This window comes from Schistocerca nitens, chromosome 4 (genome assembly GCF_023898315.1).
Source record: "Schistocerca nitens isolate TAMUIC-IGC-003100 chromosome 4, iqSchNite1.1, whole genome shotgun sequence".
Classification (NCBI taxonomy): Eukaryota; Metazoa; Arthropoda; class Insecta; order Orthoptera; family Acrididae; genus Schistocerca; species Schistocerca nitens.
The window spans coordinates 949,194,693-949,219,996 of NC_064617.1; the positions used below are offsets into that span (position 1 = coordinate 949,194,693).

General features: G+C 41.2%; 1 long non-coding RNA gene across 1 annotated transcript in view; it reads left to right on the forward strand.

The window, feature by feature from the left end:
• LOC126252833 (uncharacterized) overlaps positions 1 to 25,304 on the forward strand; it is a 582,778-nt gene that overhangs the window by 543,471 nt on the left and 14,003 nt on the right. Inside the window, exon 2 of the long non-coding RNA XR_007545858.1 lies at positions 14,186 to 14,266. This is a non-coding gene — a long non-coding RNA (uncharacterized LOC126252833). The remainder of the gene's footprint in view (positions 1 to 14,185; positions 14,267 to 25,304) is intronic.

Consider the following 25,304-nt stretch of genomic DNA (forward strand, 5'->3'; position numbering starts at 1 on the left):
AAGGAAACGCAGTTGCAATAATGTGTGCTACCCACTTTAAGCCCATGAAAAAAAAAAATTAAAAAGGAAAATTCATTCATTTGTTGAATGTTATTCTCAACATACTTTTAAAAGATATATTGACGTGTATGTAAGATCCTGAACCCAGAAATACTGAATATGATACTCATTTGGAAAGTGACGCCTGCTAATGAGCCTTGAATGTTTCGGTTAAATTTCGCAGAAAATTTTAAAACATATATGGAATTTGGTAGAAGAATTCATTAAAAACAAGAAAATTTTATAATATAAATTGACCAGATCAGAAAATTTTCAAAAGGTGAGCTTAAAGTACTACCCGCCTAGTCCGTCTCCACCTCACCAACTGCCTTCCTTGGTATTGGGAGGTTGAAAGAGACTGTTTGGTCACCGAGAATGTTGAAATTAACGTCTTGTTTCGTGTTCACGGTAAATTAAATGAGTGGGTCCAAGTCACAGAAGCGTCCCCATATGAAAGGAAGTATGAAAGTTTGTAGAAAACCACCAACAAGAATAATTATGACGTGTATACCACGAACAGTATATTATGTATGATGCAAATTCCGTGACATTCGTAATATGAGAGACGCTTTTGTACGAAAATAATAATACTCATTGCTGTATGGTGCATCAGAGAATTAAAAACAAGAAAAAGAGCAGAAACTTCTGTTATCTTAATCGAAGAAAACAATTTACTTATTATCATCTGAGAACTTTATGGTATGAGCAAAATTAAAAAAAGTTTGCTCTGTGTGTTAATAGCTGCATCTTTGATCGATCGAATGTATAATTAGTAAAGACTGCTGTTGAAAAAAGGTGTCTAAAAGTTACAAATATTTTAATGTATGGCGTCCTCTTGGGTAAAACATTCCGGAGGTAAAATAGTCCCCCATTCGGATCTCCGGGCGGGGACTACTCATGAGGATGTCGTTACCAGGAGAAAGAAAACTGGCGTTCTACGGATCGGAGCGTGGAATGTCAGATCCCTTAATCTGAAAGGTAAGTTAGAAAATTTAAAAAGGGAAATGGATAGGTTAAAGTTAGATATAGTGGGAATTAGTGAAGTTCGGTGGCAGGAAGAACAAGACTTCTGGTCAGGTGACTACAGGGTTATAAACACAAAATCAAATAGGGGTAATGCAGGAGTAGATTTAATAATGAATAGGAAAATAGGAATGCGGGTAAGCTACTACAAACAGCATAGTGAACGCATTATTGTGGCCAAGATAGATACGAAACCCACGCCTACCACAGTAGTACAAGTTTATATGCCTACTAGCTCTGCAGATGACGAAGAGATTGAAGAAATGTATGATGAAATGAAAGAAATTGTTCAGATAGTGAAGGAAGATGAAAATTTAATAGTAATGGGTGACTGGAATTCGACAGTAGGAAAAGGGAGAGAAGGAACCATAGTAGGTGAATATGGACTGGGGGTAAGAAACGAAAGAGGAAGCCGCCTGGTGGAATTTTGCACAGAGCACAACCTAATCATAGGTAACAATTGGTTCAAGAATCATAAAAGATGATTGAATACATGGAAGAAGCCTGGAGATACTGACAGGTTTCAGATAGATTATATAATGGTAAGACAGAGACATAGGAACCAGGTTTTAAATTGTAAGACATTTCCAGGGGCAGACGAGGACTCTGACCACGATCTATTGGTTATGACCTGTAGATTAAAACTGAAGAAACTGCAAACAGGTGGGAATTTAAGGAGATGGGACCTGGATAATCTGACTAAACCAGAGGTTTACAGAGTTTCAGGGAGAGCATAAGGGAACAATTGACAAGAATGGGAGAAAGAAATACAGTACAAGAAGAATGGGTAGCTTTCAGGAATGAAGTGGTGAAGGCAGTAGAAGATCAAGTAGGTAAAAAGACGAAGGCTAGTAGAAATCCTTGGGTAACAGAAGAAATATTGAATTTAATTGATGAAAGGAGAAAATATAAAAATGCAGTAAATGAAGCAGGCAAAAAGGAATATAAACGTCTCAAAAATGAGATCGACAGGAAGTGCAAAATGGCTACGCAGGGATGGCTAGAGGACAAATGTAAGGACGTAGAGGCTTATCTCACTAGGGGTAAGATAGATACTGCCTACAGGAAAATTAAAGAGACCTTTGGAGAAAAGAGAACCACTTGTATGAATTTCAAGAGCTGAGATGGAAGCCCAGTTCTAAGCAAAGAAGGGAAAGCAGAAAGGTGGAAGCAGTATATAGAGGGTCTATACAAAGGCGATGTACTTGAGGACAATATTATGGAAATGGAAGAGGATATAGATGGAGATGAAATGGGAGATATGATACTGCGTGAAGAGTTTGACAGAGCACTGAACTGAGTCGCAAAAAAGCTCCGGGAGCAGACAACATTCCATTAGAACTACTGACAGCCCTGGAAGAGCCAGTCCTGACAAAACTCTACCATCTGGTGAGCAAGATGAATGAGACAGGCGAAATACCCTCAGACTTCAGGATAAATATAATAATTCCAATCCCAAAGAAGGCAGGTGTTGACAGATGTGAAAATTACCGAACTATCAGTTTAATAAGTCATAGCTGCAAAATACTAACACGAATTCCTTACAGACGAATGGATAAACTGGTAGAAGCCGACCTCGGGGAAGATCAGTTTGGATTCCATAGAAATATCGGAACACGTGAGGCAATACTGACCCTACGACTTATCTTAGAAGCCAGATTAAGGAAAGGCAAACCTACGTTTCTAGCATTTGCAGACTTAGAGAAAGCTTTTGACAATGTTGACTGGAATACTCTCTTTCAAATTCTGAAGGTGGCAGGGGTAAAATACACGGAGCGAAAGGCTATTTACAAGTTGTACAGAAACCAGATGGCAGTTATAAGAGTCGAGGGACATGAAAGGGAAGCAGTGGTTGGGAAGGGAGTTATACAGGTTTGTAGCTTCTCCCCGATGTTATTCAATCTCTATATTGAGCAAGCAGTGAAAGAAACAAAAGAAAATTTCGGAGTAGGTATTAAAATCCATGGAAAAGAAATAAAAACTTTGAGGCTCGCCGATGACATTGTAATTCTGTGAGCAAAGGACTTGGAAGAGCAGTTGAACGGAATGGATAGTGTCTTGAAAGGAGGATATTAGATGAACATCAACAAAAGCAAAACAAGGATAATGGAATGTAGTCGAATGAAGTCGGGTGATGCTGATGGAATTAGATTCGGAAATGAGACACTTAAAGTAGTAAAGCAGTTTTGCTATTTGGGGAGCAAAATAACTGATGATGGTCGAAGTAGAGAGGATATAAAAAGTAGATTGGCAATGGCAAGGAAAGCATTTCTGAAGAAGAGAAATTTGTTAACATCGAGTATAGGTTTAAGTGTCAGGAAGTCGTTTCTGAAAATATTTGTATGGAGTGTAGCCATGTGTGGAAGTGAAACATGGACGATAAATAGTTTGGACAAGAAGAGAATAGAAGCTTTCGAAATGTGGTGCTACAGAAGAATGCTGAAGATTAGATGGGTAGATCACATAACTTATGAGGAAGTATTGAATAGGATTGGAGAGAAAAGAAGTTTGAGGCACAACTTGACTAGAAGCATGGATCGGTTGGTAGGACATGTTCTGAGGCATCAAGGGATCGTCAGTTTAGTACTGGAGGGTAGCGTAGAGGGTAAAAATCGTAGAGGGAGACCAAGAGATGAATACACTAAGCAGATTCAGAAGGATGTAGGTTACAGTAGGTACTAGGAGATGAAGAAGCTTGCACAGGATAGAGCAGCATGGAGAGCTGCATCAAACCAGTCTCAGGACTGAAGACCACAACAACAACATGTATTAAAAATACGTGTTGAAATTATATAGCATATACTGGTAACATTCCATGCCAAATAATCCAGGTATTTTCAGAATACAGCTCCGTTTGCAGCAACTGCCATTACGCTGCCGCCATTACGCGACACATTTGAAATTATTTCAGCTGCACGAAAGACGTTCAACTTGGAGCGAAGTAGGTTGAACATTTCCTCTACCAGCACTGCAGTGGACGAGAATATTACCTTTTAAGTTAGTCTTTGGATTTTATCGATTAAAAATAGCACTGATAGGCTCTGGACTGGACTTATGTAGGAACGCAGAATCTTGTTTGGAGAATTCGAAATTTTTTCTCACTGAAAAGCGTTTGTACTCGTATAACGAAATCAAATGAGTGACATCAGAATTTCTAGTATTTTAAGCTTGAAACTTACTAGCAGATTGAAACTGTGTGCCGGACCACGATTCGAACTCCGGACCTCTGCCTTTTCCAGGCAAGTGCTCTACCAACTTTTTTTCCTTTTTCTTTGTTTTTTCATTTTGTTCCGCATTGTGCGTTGTGTTTGGTCTTCGCGGACGTCACAAGACATCCGTTCAAGTTGATCGTAGATTCCTTTACTCAGTTTTTTTATTACAGAGGGCGAGCAGCCCACTGACTGAACACCCTGAGCTACCGTGCCAGCAAAAATGCGTGTCGGACCGGGATTAAAACTCGGGATCTCATGTTTACTGGGCAGGTGCGTTAGCCATTGCGCCATCCGGTACAACCAGCTGAGCTACCCAAGCACGACTCACGACCCATCCTCACAGCATCAATTCCGCCAGTACCTCGTCTCCTACCTTCCAAACTTCACAGAAGCTCCCCTGCGCAACTTGCAGAACTAACACTCCCGGAAGAAAGGATATTGCAGAGACATGGCTTTGCCATAGCCTGGGGGGATGTTTCCTGAATGAAATTTTCACTCTGCAGCGGAGTGTGCGCTGATATGAAACTTCCTGGCAGATTAAAACTGTATGCCGGACGGAGGCACGAACTCATTTTAAGCTTATTTAACCGGGATAACAATACTTCATTCGCGATTGTATGACAACATTGATACTGCTCATCAATATACGTATATTGTACATCCCGTGAGCAGTGTGATCCTGACCACTTTCAAACCTGACGACTCCTTTCTATCATAATGTCACGTCTCAATGTCAGGCCATCGTACTATACCGGTACCACAAATAGATACCAGTTTACTGCCACGACATATCAGCTGAAGAGGCCCACATGACCACATGGTACCAGTCCTCGTAACCTACAGCGCTTCAAAGAGACCAGTGTGCTCTTTTAAAGGGGTGACTAATAGACGATGTACAGGATGATCCAAAAGTCCATTAATATTTGAAAATGCACTAATTCACGGAATAATGTAGGTAGGGAGGTAAATATTGAAACACATTGTTGCAAGGACACGGGATGTTATTGAAACCCATAACGAGTGCAAAAACTGTTCAACAGATGACACTGGATAAGAAAACGTAAGTGACAGTGCAACACAATCGCGTATAAAATGAGCTGTGGTGAGAGAGTGAGTCCCCACATGGATCTACTTCATTCCATTCCCATACGTCCTCCTCTTCCTTGAATGGATACAGATCCTTTACACCTCCCGTAAACTTGATTCCCCTCACCCGCTTGTCTCTCCCATCCTTTCCCACCCCCGTCCATGCCGCTCCTGTACACCTGGACCCCACCCGCTCTCCGTCTTGCCCCACTCCATACCTTTGCCCAACGTAGCTTCCGCCAACTCCCCCTCCCGGATGATGCCCTCGTCTCCTTCATCTACCCCTCCTACCAGATTTAATCCTCCCCTTCCTCCTCCTACGTTTTTCCTCCAGGACACCCTCTTTCCCTTCTCTCCCTCCTCACTTCCTCACTCTCCCTCTCCTCCCCCCTCCCTGGGCTTCCACACCCCCATAAACTCTCCCCTCTCTCTCCCATTTTATCCCCAGCTGGCGTCCTTCACCCCCTTCCCCCCTCCCCTCCCGTATTTCCCTGTGGCAGCCCCCCTTTTTTCGTGCAACAGTGTGTTTATAGCGCGACAAAGATCGCCATCATTTTATTAGTGTTTCTCTTCGTGTTAGTGCAACGGTGTTTCTTCGTCAGTGCTCCTACGTTCACGTGTTCAACCGTCTGTCTACGCTTGTGCACTGAGCTGACATTCCTTGTGCGACCAGTGCCTTCTGTGAACGACTTCATTTCTTTTTCATTTGTCTGTCTCCTGTTTTTATCCTGCATGTACATCGGCTTTTATGTCTTCATGTTTCTTGTATGATTTTTTTCCGAGGCAGAAGAGCGGCGTGGTGAGGCCGCTGCCGGCCTATCTTTTGTGAAGGTCTAAAAAACAACAAAGAAAAAAAAGAGAGGGAGTCAGTTGTACTAGCAATCGCGGCATGTGGACTTTACCAGAAAAGGTAGTGAAGCTTTACTATCAGAAAGGAGAATCCGCTCCTGTAGCCTTACGATCCTGTCTGCAGAAGAAGGGTATTCGAAGGGGTAAAGGTCCCGTGTCAAGTGTCGCCATAAAGAAAATGATCACAAAGTTCAGCGCCACAGGTTGTTTAGTTGTTCGATCCCGTTGTAAGCAACCGGACGCAAGTCCTACTGCTGTCCGGGCAGTTCAGGAAGAAATGGAGACTGAGCATACATCTCCGCATGGTGAAGTCAGCACTTGTTAAGTCGCATGTCGCACTGGCTTTTCACGCACAACTGTTTGGACTTTAAGGCGTACACCCCAAAGCTATCCGTACAAAATCGAGCGTCATCAGGAACTGTTAGCCACCGATTCTGCGACGCGGAGAGAATTTCCGGTATGACCAGTTCAAAGAATGTTCCCACATTCTGAGGGTCTGTCAACACCCACAGCTGCAGAATTTGGGCCACCGAAAATGTTAGAATTGTGCATGACTAAAAAGTCACAATGTGGAGTGGATTTCCCAGACCACTCATGATTTCAACCGTTTTCTGTAAGGAAATGCGGGGTGCTACTTTTCAATCTGTCGGCGTGATGGGTGCAAGGTACGCCAGTATGTTACAGAATCGCATCATTCCTACCCTGACTGATAAACATCTGCTAGAAGGTATGATTTCTATCGAGGATGACGCTGCAGCCCATTTTGCTAAACGTGTGAAAGATCTCTTCGCACATCATTTGGTGAGAATGATGTGCTAAGCCGACACTCCGGTCATACTTGACCTCTCAGGTCCCCAGATCTCAATCCAAGTGATTATTGGTTGTTGGGTTACCTGAAGTCACAAATCTACTGCGAACGTTCGATCTCATTAAGGGTGCTAAAAGATAAGATTCGACTGCATTTCTCATGCTTTTGTACCACTAACACTATCTGTTGATCATTATGTGGTCTTTCCTGTTTTCAATAAAGTCCCATGCCATTTCAAGCGTGTGTCTCACTTTCAGCATGGTCAGATGAGTCGCGATTTCAGTTGGTAAGAGCTGCTGGTATGGTACTGTCGTGTACATAGTCCTGCGTAGTTAGCGCGTACCCAACTTTCCCACTAGAGCGCGCCCCACTAAGCATAACAGCGCAGGCACAGCGCTCGTCCATCTCCGCACTACAAGATGGCGCTGCCATAGAGACGGACCAAATTCTGCTTCCGCCGATCCGCGTATTAATATGTAACGCAGCCAATGAGATTGCTGCTAACGTAGAACCTTTTCTCCTCGGGGATCACACTCGAGCAGTGATACATGAACGTGCGAGGTATTACAATGAGTGTACAGACCTCCAATTAGTCAGTCTGCATTTGTCTGCACCAGTCTGCATTTGTCTGCAATAGTCTGTACAAGTTCTACATTTGTCTGTACCAGTCTATAGTCAAGTTTCAGTCCTCGACTAATAAGATTACTATATTCCTGTACATAGCCATGAAGGTAAATGTATAGACACTTTTGTCAAGTATCGGAGATATATGTGAGACTAAGATTAACGTACCAGTACCAAAGGAACTTCAGATTGTCAATTGTAAATAGCATCCAGAACCATGTTAAGTAATTTATATGCTTGTTATTATTTTAATAAATGTGTGTGAAAATTAATCAAGTTCTGTTTAAAGTTGGTCACCGTCAATCTGATACTCTAAGCGTGCAAGTGGCATTTCTATCGTCTGACCTAACGGCAGAAGATAAACACGCCACGATAAGACCACGAGACATATTGCTGACACTCTCATACTTCGTTAGAGTGACAAGTCAAATAATCTGATGGTGTGTGTACTGAAGGGCTTACAGTACGCACACCACAGGTACGAATGTGGTGCAGACCCTACGAAGAAATTGATCAAAGTTGCCAACAAGCTGGTGGTGCCTCTTTGATGGTGTGGGCTGCGGTTAGATGAAATCGATTGGGTCCTCTGCTGCTTCTGCTGCTGCTACTGCAGGTACTGAGATGGTAGTGGGAGAGGAGGAGGAGATGGCATATATGGCATTCATGGGTTCTGATTATGGTCAGCTCAAGTGAATGCACTACAGCTGGTTTTGGTGGCACCACTGGTGAATCTATCAGCATTCATGTAAAGTGGCAGCCCTGTGTTCTCGTGATGGGCGGGGATCCATCCCACGTGCCCTCTGAACATCCACACCTGTGCCAGGTTTCCTTTATGGAAGCTGCATCAGTATGGCAGAAACTGCAGATGTTGTTACAGCCAAAGAAGATGGAGGATGGTTCGAGGTTACTTGCCATGGAGACGTTATGGCAGTACTTTGTCAGTGACAGACATCACTATGTATGTACTAAAAAAATTGTTAGAGTGGCTTCACCAATAGAAGACTGCATTGCTGCCTTCAACCTTTCTTTCAAACTTTGAATTGTCCACTCAGTTTTACCAATTGCCTGATGAAGAAAAGGAACATTGTTGAGACACTGTATGCCATATTGTGTGCAAAACTCTGCAAATGGTGAAAGAGGTGAACTAGAGGCCATTATCAGTCACCAGGCCCGTGGAATATATTATCATGACATAAATGGAAATGTTGAGAAAGAGTCTATGAGTAGCTACTTCAAATTGAGAAAGAACCAGCAAAGTTTCATGAACTCAGACCAAAGGAGCAGAAGGCTGGGGCTAGGATGAAAAGACTTATGGAGATTTTGCCTGCTGGGGGATGCCTTGATGTTTTTATAAATGCAAACTAGCCAGAAAGCATTTCTGGTGGGCCATGCTCCTTATCCATGTGACACCCATTGACCTTCATGAAGCAGGATCAGGACCCAAGTGCAGAGTGAGGGTGGGAGCACCGACCATTGATTGGAAATGGTTATGTTCGGTCACTTGGAGAGTGTTTGCAGTAATTAATGGACTTCACGTTCCCAAGTGACCACGTCACTGGGCGACAGTTTTAAGCCATTGGGTTGAAGAACATTCTGGACAAGAGGGGGACTTCTTGAATCCATGCCATGTCCAATTGGGGCTTTACGCCGGGCTAAAGAGGTCCGACACATCACAAGATTTTTGTCACATCATTGTAAGGTAAGTTGCACACTATATAGTGTAAGAGAGCAAGCATGCAAGGCGCCTCCAGACACGGACGAGCGCCGCGGCGGAGGCGGCAGCAATCACTTACCGGCAGCGACCAACAGCAGCGCCGCGGCGAGCACGAGAGGCGGGCACGTCGGCCGGTGGGTCCTCGCCGGGGGCGGCGCCTCAAGCTGCGTCTGGGGGCGGACCATGGCTCAACTGCTGCTGCTGCTGCTGCTGCGGCTGCTGTCCTGCACACACCGACACACGACCGGCATTCAGTCAGCCTCTTCCCCTAAAAGCTTTTCCCGCAGCGCGCGCGCCTTGCAGGCAGATGCGCGCCGTATGAGATTTGCGATTTATTTTCGTCTCCCGTCCGCGCCGGCGAGAGGAGATATTAAACCGTGTCCTCGCGGGCGGTATTCCGAATATTACTCTGCGCCGGCGAAAGCGGCGCGCGTAAGCCGCTTTCGCCCATTCGCGCCCTATTTAGAACGCCATTCTTGATTGCAGTGCCTCTCGCGTTTCACGGAATGTCCTCTGAAGCTGGCAAGCACCGCTTGTGGGTGGCACGTCGACTGCACTGACTACAGTTCCCTCCGAAAGAATTGTTTTATTTCACAGCGCCACTGCGACATTACCACACAATTATAGTACGTGTCTCTACATCTGCTCAATAATTGTTATTAACACACAGAATAACAAGTGTACTTAAGTAACAGGACTTACGCATTGCTCACAGAACAAGAAACACTCCAGTCACATTTACAAACAACAATAGACAAACTAGATAAACGCCAATGAGCAGATATATACCAGTTAGAATGCTAACTGGGGATGACTTTCGAAACTGTGTACGTATAAAGAACATTCAAGAAGCTGGAAGTAAGAAAATAGCCATTGTACCTTTGTCAAACACCTGATAAAACATGGACACGTACCATCCAACATAGGATAGGACATGAAAATTATTACAGTGAACAATTAAATAAAAAATTCTTGAGATTACAGGAAAACTATCACGTACAAAGAGCACTCGAAATGAAAAAGAAAGTAGTTATTGACTCAATAAACAAAACCAGTAAGTCACTGCTCATGTTAGCAACTAAAACTATAACAAAGAGAAATGCTAAACATAACCAGAATAAATAATTAATTAACATTCCTCTCTCTCTCTCTCTCTCTCTTTCTCTCCCTCTCTCCCCCTTCTCTCTCTCTCTCTCTCTCTCTCTCTCTCTCTCTCACTCACACACACACACACACACAGAGCCGGCCGGTGTGGCCAAGCAGTTCTAGGCCCTTCAGTCTGGAACCGCACCACTGCGGTCGCAGTGTGATGTCCTTAGGTTAGTTAGGTTTAAGTAGTTCTAAGTTCTAGGGGACTGATGACCTCCGATGTTAAGTCCCATAGTGCTTAGAGCCATTTTTGAACACACACACACACACACACACACACACACACACACAACACACACACACACACACAAAACAAACGAAAATATCAAATTGCACACACAACATAAAACAAAAGACGAAAGATAAAAACACAGCGACAGAGGGCAACACTATACACTGTAAACACACAAATGTTCAACGCACAATGAAAAGTGCAAGTGAAGTGTTGTAATAAATTTGGTTGTAAAAATAACGGTAACAGGTCGTCTGGAACATTGGGTCTGCATAAACACGTCTCCAGGACAACAAGCTCTCATGGACTAGCAACAGTGTATATCGTAAGAAACGCCAAGCGATAATCTAACCTCACGAAATTTGTGCTACAGAAGTTGCTTATAATATAAAAGATAAGAGGAAAACGAGAGAAAACACGTCTCCAGGACAACAAGCTCTTACGGACTAGCAACAGTGGATATCGTAAGAAACGCCAAGCGATAATCTAACCTCACGAAATTTGTGCTACAGAAGTTGCTTATAATATAAAAGACAAGAGGAAAACGAGAGAAAACGAAACGTAATAACATATTTGTAACTACTACATAATGCATTAGCCCGCATCTCGTGGTCGTGCGGTAGCGTTCTCGCTTCCCACGCCCGGGTTCCCGGGTTCGATTCCCGGCGGGGTCAGGGATTTTCTCTGCCTCGTGATGGCTGCGTGTTGTGTGATGTCCTTAGGTTAGTTAGGTTTAAGTAGTTCTAAGTTCTAGGGGACTGATGACCATAGATGTTAAGTCCCATAGTGCTCAGAGCCATTTGAACCATTTTAACATAATGCATTCATAATATATATAAAAACAAACATAGAAGCGAAAAGTGAATCGGAAAAAGTAAATTGCCTGTCACTTAGTTACAAAGATGGAAAATACCTACATGAATTATTAATGAGTGTAAACCTTAATTAGACTGATGAGCGATGGAATTACAAACATCCAGCAGTATGAGGAAAATTCGGGAACTTAGACTGGATAGAATACACGGCTGGAGTCCTTAATAAGGTGTCGGCCTCACTCCGTAAACTGAAACAAGTAATTCGTAGATTCACTAACACTTCCCATACTTGTTTATTTTTATCCTATTCAACAAGGGCTTTATCGTAACACAGCTCATTTCTCTGGAACTGAGTATGTATACATGTCAGCAACACTTTTTTAACGTTCGCTATTGTCATGGCTACAGTCTGATAATCGTAGAGACTATTATACCAAGAACTGTCGGACCACCGTAGACTACCACAGACTTTCGTAAGTAAGCGTAGAATACGGTACATTTCCTAGTAGCTTTTCTCAGTGAACGTCATACCCGTGTTACCTGTACGTTAGGTTTGTTATGTACCTATAAGGCGTTACCTTATAACGATCATTTTCCTCACACATCCGATCAGTGTCTTACTAGATTCATCTAAAAGGTATGCGGTTAACTGTCTATAAACTGAATGGGGATATATTAAAGAAGTGGTTAACTGTCTAGAAACTAAATGAGGATATATAAAGGATTAGATCACATAGGGAACATTCTAGTTCTACAAAGTTATCCTCCTGCCTGTTACTTGAAGTAAATGTTATTTATGGCAAAACTGAAACTATCAATGTTTGATTCAGGTTTTATTAGAAAACCGTTGACGTAACGTGAAACATAGGGCTGCTGAAGTAAAAATAAAGAAAACAATACAGATTTATCGCATACCGCTATAAAACGTAGCTTTTCCAATAAAAAGTAAAATAAAAAAGCTGCAAAACAAAAATCTATCAAAAATCACTTCAGTGCTTTGTGAAAATTATATAAGACATGTTTATCTTGGCTTAAAGGACTTTCGAATTTATCAATATTAAGAGAAAACTCTTGCCTTTGATCATGATGAAGCATATTGTGTTGAGTATAAAATAAAATAAAAAATTATACATATATTTTTATGTTTGTGCCTGTGAACTGTACTTGCATCAAAAGTAACAGCTTTACTTACATAAAAGAGCAAGAGTTAAGCGATTAACTAATTTTTATTACCTATAAAATGCGATACATATTTTATAACAATATAAAATACACACTTGACTAACACTGAATGATGTGTGGTTCTAATTACCTGCAAAACAAACAGCCAAACAAAACAAAACTAAGGAAGAGAAGTCGTCGGCTACCATTACAGCCGGTAATGCTACCATTTACTATGGCATTTATGCGGTGCATCAAAACTACCGAACCGTAGTTTTTGTTGGGCGCAACTCTAATTGTACCCCGTGTTTGCAATATCGCCTTTTCTATCTTTACAGACGAACTGGAGATAAATTGAAGATAACTAAATCTTCAACTCTTACATTAATGTCTGAGTAGTACAGCATTAATACTCGAGCCCAACAAAATAAAAACCATTTTATATCGCTACATAACAAAGCCACCCGTCAAAATCGTCTTCTGTATCAGGAATGCTACCTTACAAAGATCTTCCTCAAAATAGGAGAGAAAAAATTCCTTTCACACTTCAAAAGACAGCAAATGCTCCACTTTACATCAGAGTGGCTCTCCCTTCCATATACTTGTCTCCAGCTCATTCTTGTCAACCCCTTCTCTCTCCCAGTAAAAATCCCTCACTGTTATGTACAGAGTCCACTACTGAAAGTATGTTCTTTCTTAAGGGGTGCTGTCCTTATCACTTCAGTTTTCACTTATGCTTATGATGATACAAATATTATGTCAAACGTATTAAACTAATTAATGTTTTCTTATTCTTCATATCTTCTGTTATTATAATTATAATTTTTGTTGTTGTTGTTGTTGTTGTTCTATTATCATTACTATTAATGCCAATTATTATTATTATTATTACTGACTACTATTATTCCTCTTGGAAACTATAGTTGTTCTCATAGCAATTTGTCACATGTATGTATGTATGTGTGACCCAGAACCATGCATAGAAACTGAAAAAGTTTTTGTAGGTTTTTTTATATGAGTTGTTCCTAGTCCATTATGAGAGAGTCCTAATCTGGTCTGGCTAAATAAACAATAAATAACTAGTGTGCCGCAGTCGCGTTCGTCGTTTGTGAAGCATCCTGATCTATCTGATGTAGAGGGTGGTTCCGTGATAATGTTACAAAATTTCAGGGAAGATGGAGAAGGTTAAATGTATCAATTTGAGGAAAAGGTCCGTGGCCCGGATACAACAGAGTCGAAAGTTATAAGCGACACCTCTGATAGAGAACCTCTTCTACTGTAAGCTCTTTGCTTTCCATATTTTGGGAGGATGTAGTATGGACCAATGAAAAGAAAAGAAAGAAAAAAATGTAGAGTAAACATTGGCCCCAAAGTCCACAGCTTAAGAGCTATGAGCACCTTTTCATCTTCACTTCTGTGAAACACATCTATCTTACTGAACAATATGCGTAACATAACATTTAAAAATCTTAGTTTGTTGCAGATGATAATCTGAAGCAAAACATCACCTATACTGCACGTGTGAGGCAGCCACATAATCATCAGTATGTAATGGTAAGACACATATTTTTCTGTTAATATTGTTGTATTAATCCATTAGATATTGTAAAAATGTATAATTCAATCTGTGTATTTGTGTGTGTGTATGTGTATGTGTATGTGTATGTCTGTGTGTGTGTGTGTGTGTGTGTGTGTGTCGACTGGGTTAGCAGAAAAGGTTTAACACACGTCTAATGTTAAACCAGTGGTCAGATTTGAACCAAACTTGGTGTGCATATACCTTTTTGTCAGATCAGGCGACAATCGCTGTCGAGGTAAGAAACCTCCACCTATCAAAGGGGGTGGGGGTGCACCTAGCGACTTACAATCAACTTAACACATATTTTCTAGCTGACGACCCCAACAAGATGGTGAAATGGAAATGTTTATCTATTCTTTCTTTTCCACTGTTCATGCATTACAAGTACAGCACGAGGTATCACGTTATAATTTATTACTTTTTCATTACTAACTCCATTCGCAACACATACTGCAGGCAGTATACATTTATGCCGTTAAATGGACCTACAAAAGGATATCAGTATATGATACATAGTTCAAGAAAAATGACGTCATAAACGTTAAGCCCAAAGCGAGACGCCGCATGGAACGGGCGTGCACGCACAACTATAAATAAATACGTTGGTAAGGCCGGGTTTCTCTGCTAGTAGTTTCATAAAAGTAAATCCCATGAACTCAAAACTGTTAAATATTATTATAAAAATATATTTCTATGTTATTTGACAAAATAAGTAAATCCACTGTCGATGGTAAACTTCGTGGGAATATGTCTGCTTGTTAAAAAAGAAAAAAATTGTCTTTCCTCCAGGCAGAACCACATTTTTGTAATTATACGTATATTAGGAAGCAAAAATAGACAAAATAGAGCTTAAGCTATAAGGCGAATCATGATCCAGAGTTACAATATTGCGATACATACTACTTTACATGACACATTTTCCCTAATATTCCTGAAGATGCCAGAAAAACCGTAGTAAAAACGTTTTAACTAGAAGATGACTCTTGTTATTGGCTACCTAAACCGCGGAAACGATGTGCTCAGTTATTTAAGTGTGCTGTGTGATTTTGCCTCAACTGAGAAACTTTAAACCGTGAGATTGCACAAAACACGTTAACTTTTGGTGAATTGCGAATTTGCTGCACGAATGCGTGAGGATTCTCGACCGCCCAGATTCGCACATTGTGTCTGTTCACTTCACCATTAAGTAAAAATGTTGCTTCATCACTGATAACAAGTTTCGCACTGAACGCATCCTCTCCCATGAGCTGTTGCAACCGCGCCGAAAATTCAAAGCGTTTGACTTTGTCATCGGGTGTCAGGGCTTGTAGCAATTGTAAACGGTACGGCTTCTGCTTTAACCCTTTCCGTAAGATTTTTCAAACCGTCGGCTGTGGTACATTTAGCTCCCTGCTTGCTTTATTCGTCGACTTCCGCGAGCTACGCGTGAAACTTGCCCGCACGCGTTCAACCGTTTCTTCGCTCACTGCAGGCCGACCCGTTGATTTACCCTTACAGAGGCATCCAGAAGCTTTAAACTGCGCATACCAACGCCGAATGGAGTTAGCAGTTGGTGGATCTTTGTTGAACTTCGTCCTGAAATGTCGTTGCACTGTTATGACTGACTGATGTGAGTGCATTTCAAGCACGACATACGCTTTCTCGGCTCCTGTCGCCATTTTGTCTCACTGCGCTCTCGAGCGCTCTGGCGGCAGAAACCTGAAGTGCGGCTTCAGCCGAACAAAACTTTATGAGTTTTTCTACGTATCTGTAGTGTATCGTGACCATATGTCAATGAATGGAGCTACAGTGAATTTATGAAATCGCTTCAATCATTTGTAATATCCCTTTATTTAGAAGAAAAAATTTGTGTATTGGAAACTGGTTCATGCTTAAGGCGATCACTGTTATGACTGACTGATGTGAGTGCATTTTAAGCACGACATACGCTTTCTCGGCTCCTGTCGCCATTTTGTCTCACTGCGCTCTCGAGCGCTCTGGCGGCAGAAACCTGAAGTGCGGCTTCAGCCGAACAAAACTTTATGAGTTTTTCTACGTATCTGTAGTGTATCGTGACCATATGTCAATGAATGGAGCTACAGTGAATTTATGAAATCGCTTCAATCATTTGTAATATCCCTGTATTTAGAAGAAAAAATTTGTGTATTGGAAACTGGTTCATGCTTAAGGCGATCACTGTTATGACTGACTGATGTGAGTGCATTTTAAGCACGACATACGCTTTCTCGGCTCCTGTCGCCATTTTGTCTCACTGCGCTCTCGAGCGCTCTGGCGGCAGAAACCTGAAGTGCGGCTTCAGCCGAACAAAACTTTATGAGTTTTTCTACGTATCTGTAGTGTGTCGTGACCATATGTCAATGAATGGAGCTACAGTGAATTTATGAAATCGCTTCAATCATTTGTAATAGCCCTGTATGTATAGTAGCATATTTACGAGGATGGTTTGATACGATTGGTAAATTTCCATGAATGAGCTGAAAATTTTTATTGCGCCTTCATGGTTGGTAAGCTTAATTATTCCAAGGATCATATAAAGTATTTCAACAATGTACAGAGTAGAGTTCATTGTTGACAACCGTCTGAACTGCTCAGTGTGTCATCTGCGACTGAAAATCGAGAAAACATTCTGTTACTAAACATTTTCATTTGAAGGGCTGGACTGCAGCACAGATCGAAAAAGAATTGCATAATGTTCACGTGGACTCTGCTCCGTCACTGAAGGTCATTTTCTTTTGAATTAACGAATTTAAACGTAATCATACAGTCACTGAATACGAGACGGACTCTGGTCTTTCAAATGAGGTCACCCAAAAGAAACCATTGACAAAATGCATGATATGGTAATTTAATGAGATTTCTGAGACTGTAGGCATCTCAACTGAGTGAATGCATAATGTTCTGCAGGGAGAATCGGCTACGAAGTAGCTGCGTGCGTGATGGATCCCATGATTGCTCACAGTCAACCAAAAGCTCATCCGGTACAACATTTCAACACAACGTCTGACGATATTTAATCACAATCCGCAAGACTTTTGCGCTGATTTGTGACTGTTGATGAAACCTAGATCAATCATTGCACAGGAGAATAAAAATGGCATTCAAAACATTGGACAAAAGATGGTGAAAGTGAACCAAGGAAGACGAAGATCAATTAGGCATCTGGTAAGGTCATTGCCACTAATTTTTGGAGTAATCCTCATAGATTACTTGGAAAAAGGCAGAAGTGCAATTGGACCCTATTTTGTTTTACTGTTGATTCGTCTGAAACTTCTGCATTGGCTCAAAAAGGACCAAGTGCTCTTTCACCAAAATAGTACACCATCCCACACAGCAGTGATAACAATGGCAAAGCACATCAATTTTTCTTTGCGTTGGTTTCCATTCTGCGGTCATAGACCCAAGCGACGTCTTCCTGCTCTCTAACATGAAAATTTTGTTTGCTGGGAAGAAATTTTCATAAAACCGGAAGTGATAGCTGCAGTCATCGAGTATTTTGCAGAGTTTGACAGAACCTAATTTTCTAGTGGGATGAAAAAGCAGGAGGATCGCTGGACCAGGTGTATATCGTTCAAAGAGAAGTAAGGCGATTTGTTTACGAAAAAATCAATTTTTCTTAACATATTCCTTCAGCCGAAAATGATATTCTGCTACAAGATACAAAGTGTAGGGTGTCACCTTTACAGACGATCACTATATACAAAGTGGCTTATGCGATTATACTAATTCTTATCCCAAAGAAGGCAGGTGCTGACATATGCAAACCACCAGTTTAGTAAGTCATGATTGTACAATACTGACACGACGTATTTGCAGAAAAATGAAAAACATTGTAGGAGCCAATCACAAAGAAGTTCAGTTTGTATTCCGGAGAGGTGTAGGAACACGCGAGGTGCCACTTTTCCTATGAGTTATTTCATTTGTTAGAAGATAAATAGCAGAGAGACAAACCTACCTTTATAGCAATCGTAGACTTAAACCAAGATTTTGACGCGGTTGACTAGAATGCACTCTTTGAAATTATGATGACAACAGGAGCAGAGCAGAGGGATTTAAAAGTTGGGCCTGCAGCTACGAGAGTCGAATGGAGCAAAAGGGAAGCAGTGGAAGGGAATGAGGCAGGGTTGTAGCCTATACTCGATGTCATTCTACCTGCAGCATGAGTACGTGGTAAAGAAAAACAAGGAGAAATTTGTTGGTGGAATCAACGTTCAGGGAGGAGAAATAAACTAGGTTCAGCCATGAAAACCATTGACAAGAAAAGGGGACAGGATGACAGGACATGTGTTAAGACAGGGAATAACTTGCATGGAGCTAGAGGCAGCTAACTTTAGAGGAAGACAGATATTGGATTACATCCAGCAAATAGTTGAGGACGTAGTTCGCAAGTACTACTTTGAGATAAAGAGGTTGGCACAAGAGAGGAACTGATGAAAATGTATTGAAAGAAGGGATGTTTAATAAGACTCAAGGTTCGTCAGTTTGATAACGGAAAGAAGTAAAAATCTTAGAGAGAGACCAAGAGATGAATACAATAAACAAGTAGCTTGCAGTAGTTATGCAGAAATTAAGAGTCTTCCACAGAATGGAATAATATGGGGTGCTGTATCGAGATAGCCCTCGAAATCATGCCCACTGCCAAAACAGCAACGTCTGAATGATATTTCCGTTATCTGACGGCATGAACTTCGTTATTGTATATTACTGTCATGATTCCGGCCTTAAGCCATTATCAAGTAAAACACTGTAAACATTTTTGGACAAATGGGTAGAAAGCGAGAAGGACCAAAAGTTTAACGTCGGTATGCCATTACAATGTCAGGTTAAAAATTATCGAAAGAATACTACTTACATGTTGGGTATAATTAGACTTCGTTAAGCGAAGTCATTGTCAAGGTCTATTGAGCTACGTGTCGCAGCGTGCAGGTAAGTACAAAATCACCAAAACGTATGGCAGATATGCAGTACATTTTTTCCACCCATAAAGCAAATGAGCCACAGAAAGAACATCAGTTCAGTAGTTACATGTTCACTGAACGTTATCTCAAAAAGACCATGAAAGTTACTTGTGGACTGGTGGAAAAAGACGAACAAATAAATCTGCGGTATATAATCCATGGTTACGGAAATATCATAGATACATTAAATCATACATCTTTGGAAGAACTATGTTATCTGTGAATACATCTGTAAATACATCTTTGGAAGAACATTGTTATCTGTACATACGAAGTGTAAACAATGTGCTTATAGCACAAAAATATGACATCATGACTTAAATGAGAAACATCCATATATCAGTGCAGTGTAGAACTATTATCACCGTGAGGCAGCACGATGATCTCTCGAATCTTATTATACAATTGGTTTATGTGTCATACATAAATATGGTGCTGAGCCATTAAAATATTATGCGCTGCAACTTATATGTTGTAGAAGAGGTATAATGCATGAAATATAAGATATTAAAAGCACAATTCATCTAATGATCGGTTGTTTATAAATATAGAGCGAGGGTGGTGTATGGTGGTTGGGTGGGGGGGGGGGGGGGAAGGGTCATGGAAAGCAGTCAAGTATAAGGCATTTGGGAATGGTGCTAGGGGCAGGTATGGAACAGTTGTCAGTGGGATAAAATTACAAGTATTAGAAGCGGGGGATTAAATTGGTGGGAAACATACTGCCTTCCATACATATCGGTGATTCTGTATTTACCTACACTCTAGAACACCCAGTTAAGTATTTCTTGACGATGTCTTCTGTTAACGATGTCTAATAATACGCAACATATGAGTGGTATCATTTCGAATATTTTTAATCTGACCTTGTAATAACATACTCATGTTAAATTTCTGGTCCTTATAACTTTCTACGCATTTTTATTGAAAAATTTTTCCGTGTTGTAACTGATAATGGTTTAAGGCCGAAATCTTGATAGTAATATAAAATTAGTAATTTTGTACAGTAAGACGGTGCAAATTTTCAAACACCATTACATGACTGTGGCCCAAAAACATGAAAAGATTATCAACAACACCAGTGTCATCCTAACGTTATACTGATCTAGCCAGAACCACTGGCATCAAACGTATCGCTTACTTTCTACAATAATACCAGCGTTGTGGCTGTCTAGATTATTCGCTATGTTAATAGACGTCTCGCAGGCTGAACCTGTGTCTAATTCCTGAGCAGGATGTAACTCCCACTGTTCCAAATAAATATAGCATTACACGTTGCGTTTGGAATATCATACGATAATTCATCTTGTTAAGAACATCAAGAGATTTTTTTAAAAATTTTCTTTCTTCTGAATTAGCATAGCATGTAAAATATGAGCTGTTTACGGAATTACTACACTATGCAAAAGGCATATATACTCTAGGAGTAATGACACGACCTATGAGAATGCTTGAAGTCTCGCAGCCCTATTCACAGCCACAAGAAACAGCTGGAATGCTTGCTGAGAAATATTAGATCAAATGCTATTCTCAAGTTTTCTGGAATAGCGGTGGAACCCTTTATGAAATCTCGCAGTGCTGCGAAGCACGTTCGCGTATTGACCGACTTCATGCTGCCCAGATTATGAGACACTCATAGAGATATGAGGTATGTTTCGGACAATGAGATGTTTTCCAGCCACATTCTTTAAGCGTAATCTTCACCACTTGGAAATATGCATGCCAGTGTCAAAGAACAACAGAATTCCTGGGCGTCTCGACTTAACTGCGTGCGCGTCGGTTCAGTCCTGTCTTTATAGCACTGGGCGCTCATTCGACCCGAATAGATAAGTAGTTGGTAACTGCTGCTGACCTAATGAAGCCTTTACCATTAAGTTGCGTTTGTGGGCTACAACTTAGTAGACTGTGGAGAATCTTCGTGTTTCATTTTTTGTTAGCTTTCGCTCGCTGCTCTCATTCTTGCCATGGCAGGATCGATGGATGGTTCTCTCGATTCCCTCCCCCTGAAATAATCCCGTAATATAAATTTCAGTGAGTCTTTAGTTTCTCCGTCAGATAATTTGAAACTCGATGTCTACCAATCTTTCCTTTCTTGAAGGTCTGTCTTTATAACACCGTGTCTTCCCTCTGGTGTACGAATTTCTTCCTGTTCTATTGTTGTTATCTTCAGACGATACGAGTCCGTTGGAGACGAAGATGGTTTGGTTGTTACCTAAACAAATCGTTGATCTCACTTCACACTTGCTCACTGATACCAGTTCTTGGGTTCATCAGAAGTCAAGCAAATGTCATATCTCTTGAGTTCTGGAATGCTTTCTGTACAGTACCCACTTGCTTACACGATATCAGCACTGGTACTCAGGATGACTACGTGAAACATCCCATCACCAGGACCGAAGAAGCAAGGCAGCTGGTTCGCATAAGAGTGGTAGACTCCCAGTAGAAAGACAGAGCGGTATATCACCAAGCATCCGCTCAGTGAGATAAAGCTTGTGAGACTTGCTATGGATTTTTACTCCTATGCGGGAAGTTGAAATCGGAAAAGCGCTGAAACACTACTTTGGGCCGTAACGTATGCTTCGTCGCTTGTCAGTCGACGATTCTGACCCTTCACAAAGAGGACAGAAGCGCAGAGACGTTGTACGTGTACTCGATATGAAATCCTATTGGTGAAGATCGACAATGAGAGGTTCACGAAAACTGAAGATCCAATGGACGTCCTCAAAAGTTCGGCGAGAGAGTATACCTTCGATGCTCATGACCGTGCAGACATATGTAACAATACGAACAGAACGTGAGGATCCACCAGCGCAGCCATACAGAGGACTATCGACAAGATGTACGTTGTATTTTCTACCAATGAGAACTTCTGAAACAGCGGGTCCCTTTTGCTGCAGGAGAGGAAGCGATGCCGGTAGTTGCAGAGCTTGCAGTGTGGCGTGGTGATTAATGTCTCTGAGTTGGGTGTTGTCGGTCGCCAGTTCAAACCTGGCCATGTATCACGTCTGGAAGGTTCATCAAATATCTTAGATTTGTACATTCTGGAATACTGGATATTTATAGTAATACCAACTTTCTGGAATATTTGAAGTTTGTAGGAACAGCTGCACTCCCAATCCTGGAGTTCAGTTCTTTTCCAGCTGTACATTGGTGTCAATAACAAACGTAATTTCAGTGTTAAGTGTTGTAATTAATTGACCACCCCATCTTCGCCCTTGGAATTCACTGAGGTTTCGATGTGATAGCCTGAAATACGAAAATAAAATTTTTGATGCCCCTGGCAGCCGTTAGTTAGCGACCTTCAATTGGAACCATATTACTGTTTTAGCCGTTTAGTAATGTAGGTAATGTCAGCGGAGTTGTCTGTATCTGTCAGTAGCACTTTATCACTTCGTAGGTGCTATGATGTGTGGGTGACATGGTCACAATTATACAAAATGTGTGACCAAAGCTAAACTTGTGGATCAGACCAGGGCTCAAATCCGAATTACTAGTGCGGGCTTTCAAAAATAATTAATGGTGGCCCTTAACTACGTACCCTCAGACTCAGAGTTGAAATATTAAAAGTTTTGGCTGGTTTCGTTGCAATTAAATAAAATCAGTAGATACTATTTTTAACGACTTTAAATGATGAGTACGATAGCAGAAGTACCTTTATGAATGCCGTTTATTAGTGCAGAACACTTATTGGTGTCGATGGCTCAGCAATTAAATAAAATATAAGTTGAATGACAGGGAAACAATAGATTCCTACTTCACGTAGTTAGTTATGAACAACTACATAGCTTGCAAGATATTCACTTCTAAACGCATACTACGTCTTCACTGCAGAAGCCACAGAAATCTCACAAGTGTACAAGTCAGCACTATGAAATATTTGCATCTCCCGTGATCACGCGCAAACTGCTCAACACTCTCCAAGTATTTTCTGCGACTGTCCATCGCGCCTTCCCTTCCAGGACTACCCTGTGTCCTGTGCGACCCGATGCTCCTCCCCCACCTCCATACAGTCTCCTACTATATTAACGACCGCTGTGATTGGCTAGAGTGCTCCCGCCATGTCCCCAAGCCAATGCACACTCACAAACGTATTGAAACACATACGAAATACTGGATTTACATTTATATAATTTGAAATTAAATAAATATTCCTACTGCTGGACCATAAAGACGCTCTAACTCTCATTGTTAAATACATACACAAATCAAATAAATATATATCAAAGGAACAGAAGCAAAAGCAGGCCAGTAGCCTAATGTCTCTGTGCTTTCTAAAACACAGTAAATATATGACCCAATTTCTTGAGGAATAGTATATATCGAACATAAACAAAGACATAGCACTTAAGGCCTGACGCAATCAACAGTAATCAGCCACTTTGACGTCCAATAACTAATGTAATATCCAAGTTACATGCCTGTAATTCATGATAATTTATCTTTATACTAATAGCTTTCTAAAGACATGTCGATCGACAAAATCGGATGAACCGTTTAGATTTTTGAAATTCGTTGCTGAGTGTTATCTGTATAATTTACAGTGAAATACTGAACTTTAAACTAATAAAGATATTGAAAATCTGATTACACCATCAGAATTTTCATGCAAATAATAGTAATGTACATGTTTTTAAGGTACCATGATTACTCTGGCTATTACTAATTTCTACATGAACTGTGAAATATCTGCCATTATGGTTTCACAAATTTCGCCATCTTTGGCACTCCTGTTATACAAATCTCCTTCATCGACATAAATCCCTCCAAGTAAATGTGGCACCATTCTTTTGAAAGTGGCGCGCCCCATTCCTTCGCCTTCCTTTCGTAATCTCAACTTGTGCTTAGACTCTAACAATCTCGCTGAGGACCGAAGGGTAGGTTCTAATCTTCCTTCTTCTTCCTTCTGTTCCACGGTTGCGAGATGACTCTCGAATAATGGATTCCGCTAACGATTCCTTGCTGTGGCAGGGGTTTTCTTCTATCTGGTGTGTGTGTGTGTGTGTGTGTGTGTGTGTGTGTGTGTGTGTGTGTGTGTGTGTGTTTTGTCTTCAGCATTATCGATTCGTAAGTCGCCGAAGTGGCAGCCGAACATCCCAGACAGGATACGCTGGTTTCATTTTCTCCGATTCTGTCGTTGTGGTCATTTTGCGGAATGGATGTGGGAGGAAGTTATATGTTCCTCACCTCGTCTTGGAATACACATATTTTCATTTCCTTAGTAGACCTCTACGTGTTCACAACTCTTCTCTTGCACTGCCAATCACTGAAGTGTGTTTAGTATTACCGTAATGCTCCCCCTCCCACTAAACGAGCATGTGACGAAAACCCCCGGTCTTCACTGATCTTCTGTACATCTTCCATCCATCCATCTATCCATCAAACAACATGATAATGATCCCAAACTGGCGATGTGTACTGACGAATGCGTCCAATTCTTACTTTGTAAGCCAATTTTCTTGCGATTGAGTTACATTTCCTTAAAATTCATGCAATAAATCTCTGTCTGACATCTATTCTTAATTCTCGCACTTGTCTGCTCTTGCTATTTTCGAGTTGTGTGGATGATGTTTTTTCCGAAAGTCTGATGGTATGTCGCTAGTCTCATATATTCTACACATCAAAATTAATACTTGGTTCGTTGTCACCTCCCCTAATGACTTTAGAAATTCCGATGGAATGTTTTCCTTACTACCATCAGTTTACCTGTCATTTAGGAGTTTGTGAGATGCTGAAAGAAGGAAACAAGACCTCCCCCTCCCGCCCCCCCCCCCCCCCGCAGTGAAAATTTCGGAAGATGGAATTAAATATTCCGGCCTATTCCTTATTTTCGGTGCCAATACGATCTCTGAGCAACTGAGCAGAAAATTATAATCCGTTAATTGGTTTTACTTGAGAATAATACGTCTCAGGACACTTAGTTCGATCTCTTGCCAAATGTTCCACTTCCGAATTCACTGAAAGCTTCTTTTATCGATCTCTTTGCATATATTTCGGCTTTATTTAACTTTAGCTGGCCTTTTCCATCCCTTACATCCTTCTCAGCGCATACAAGATTCAGGTG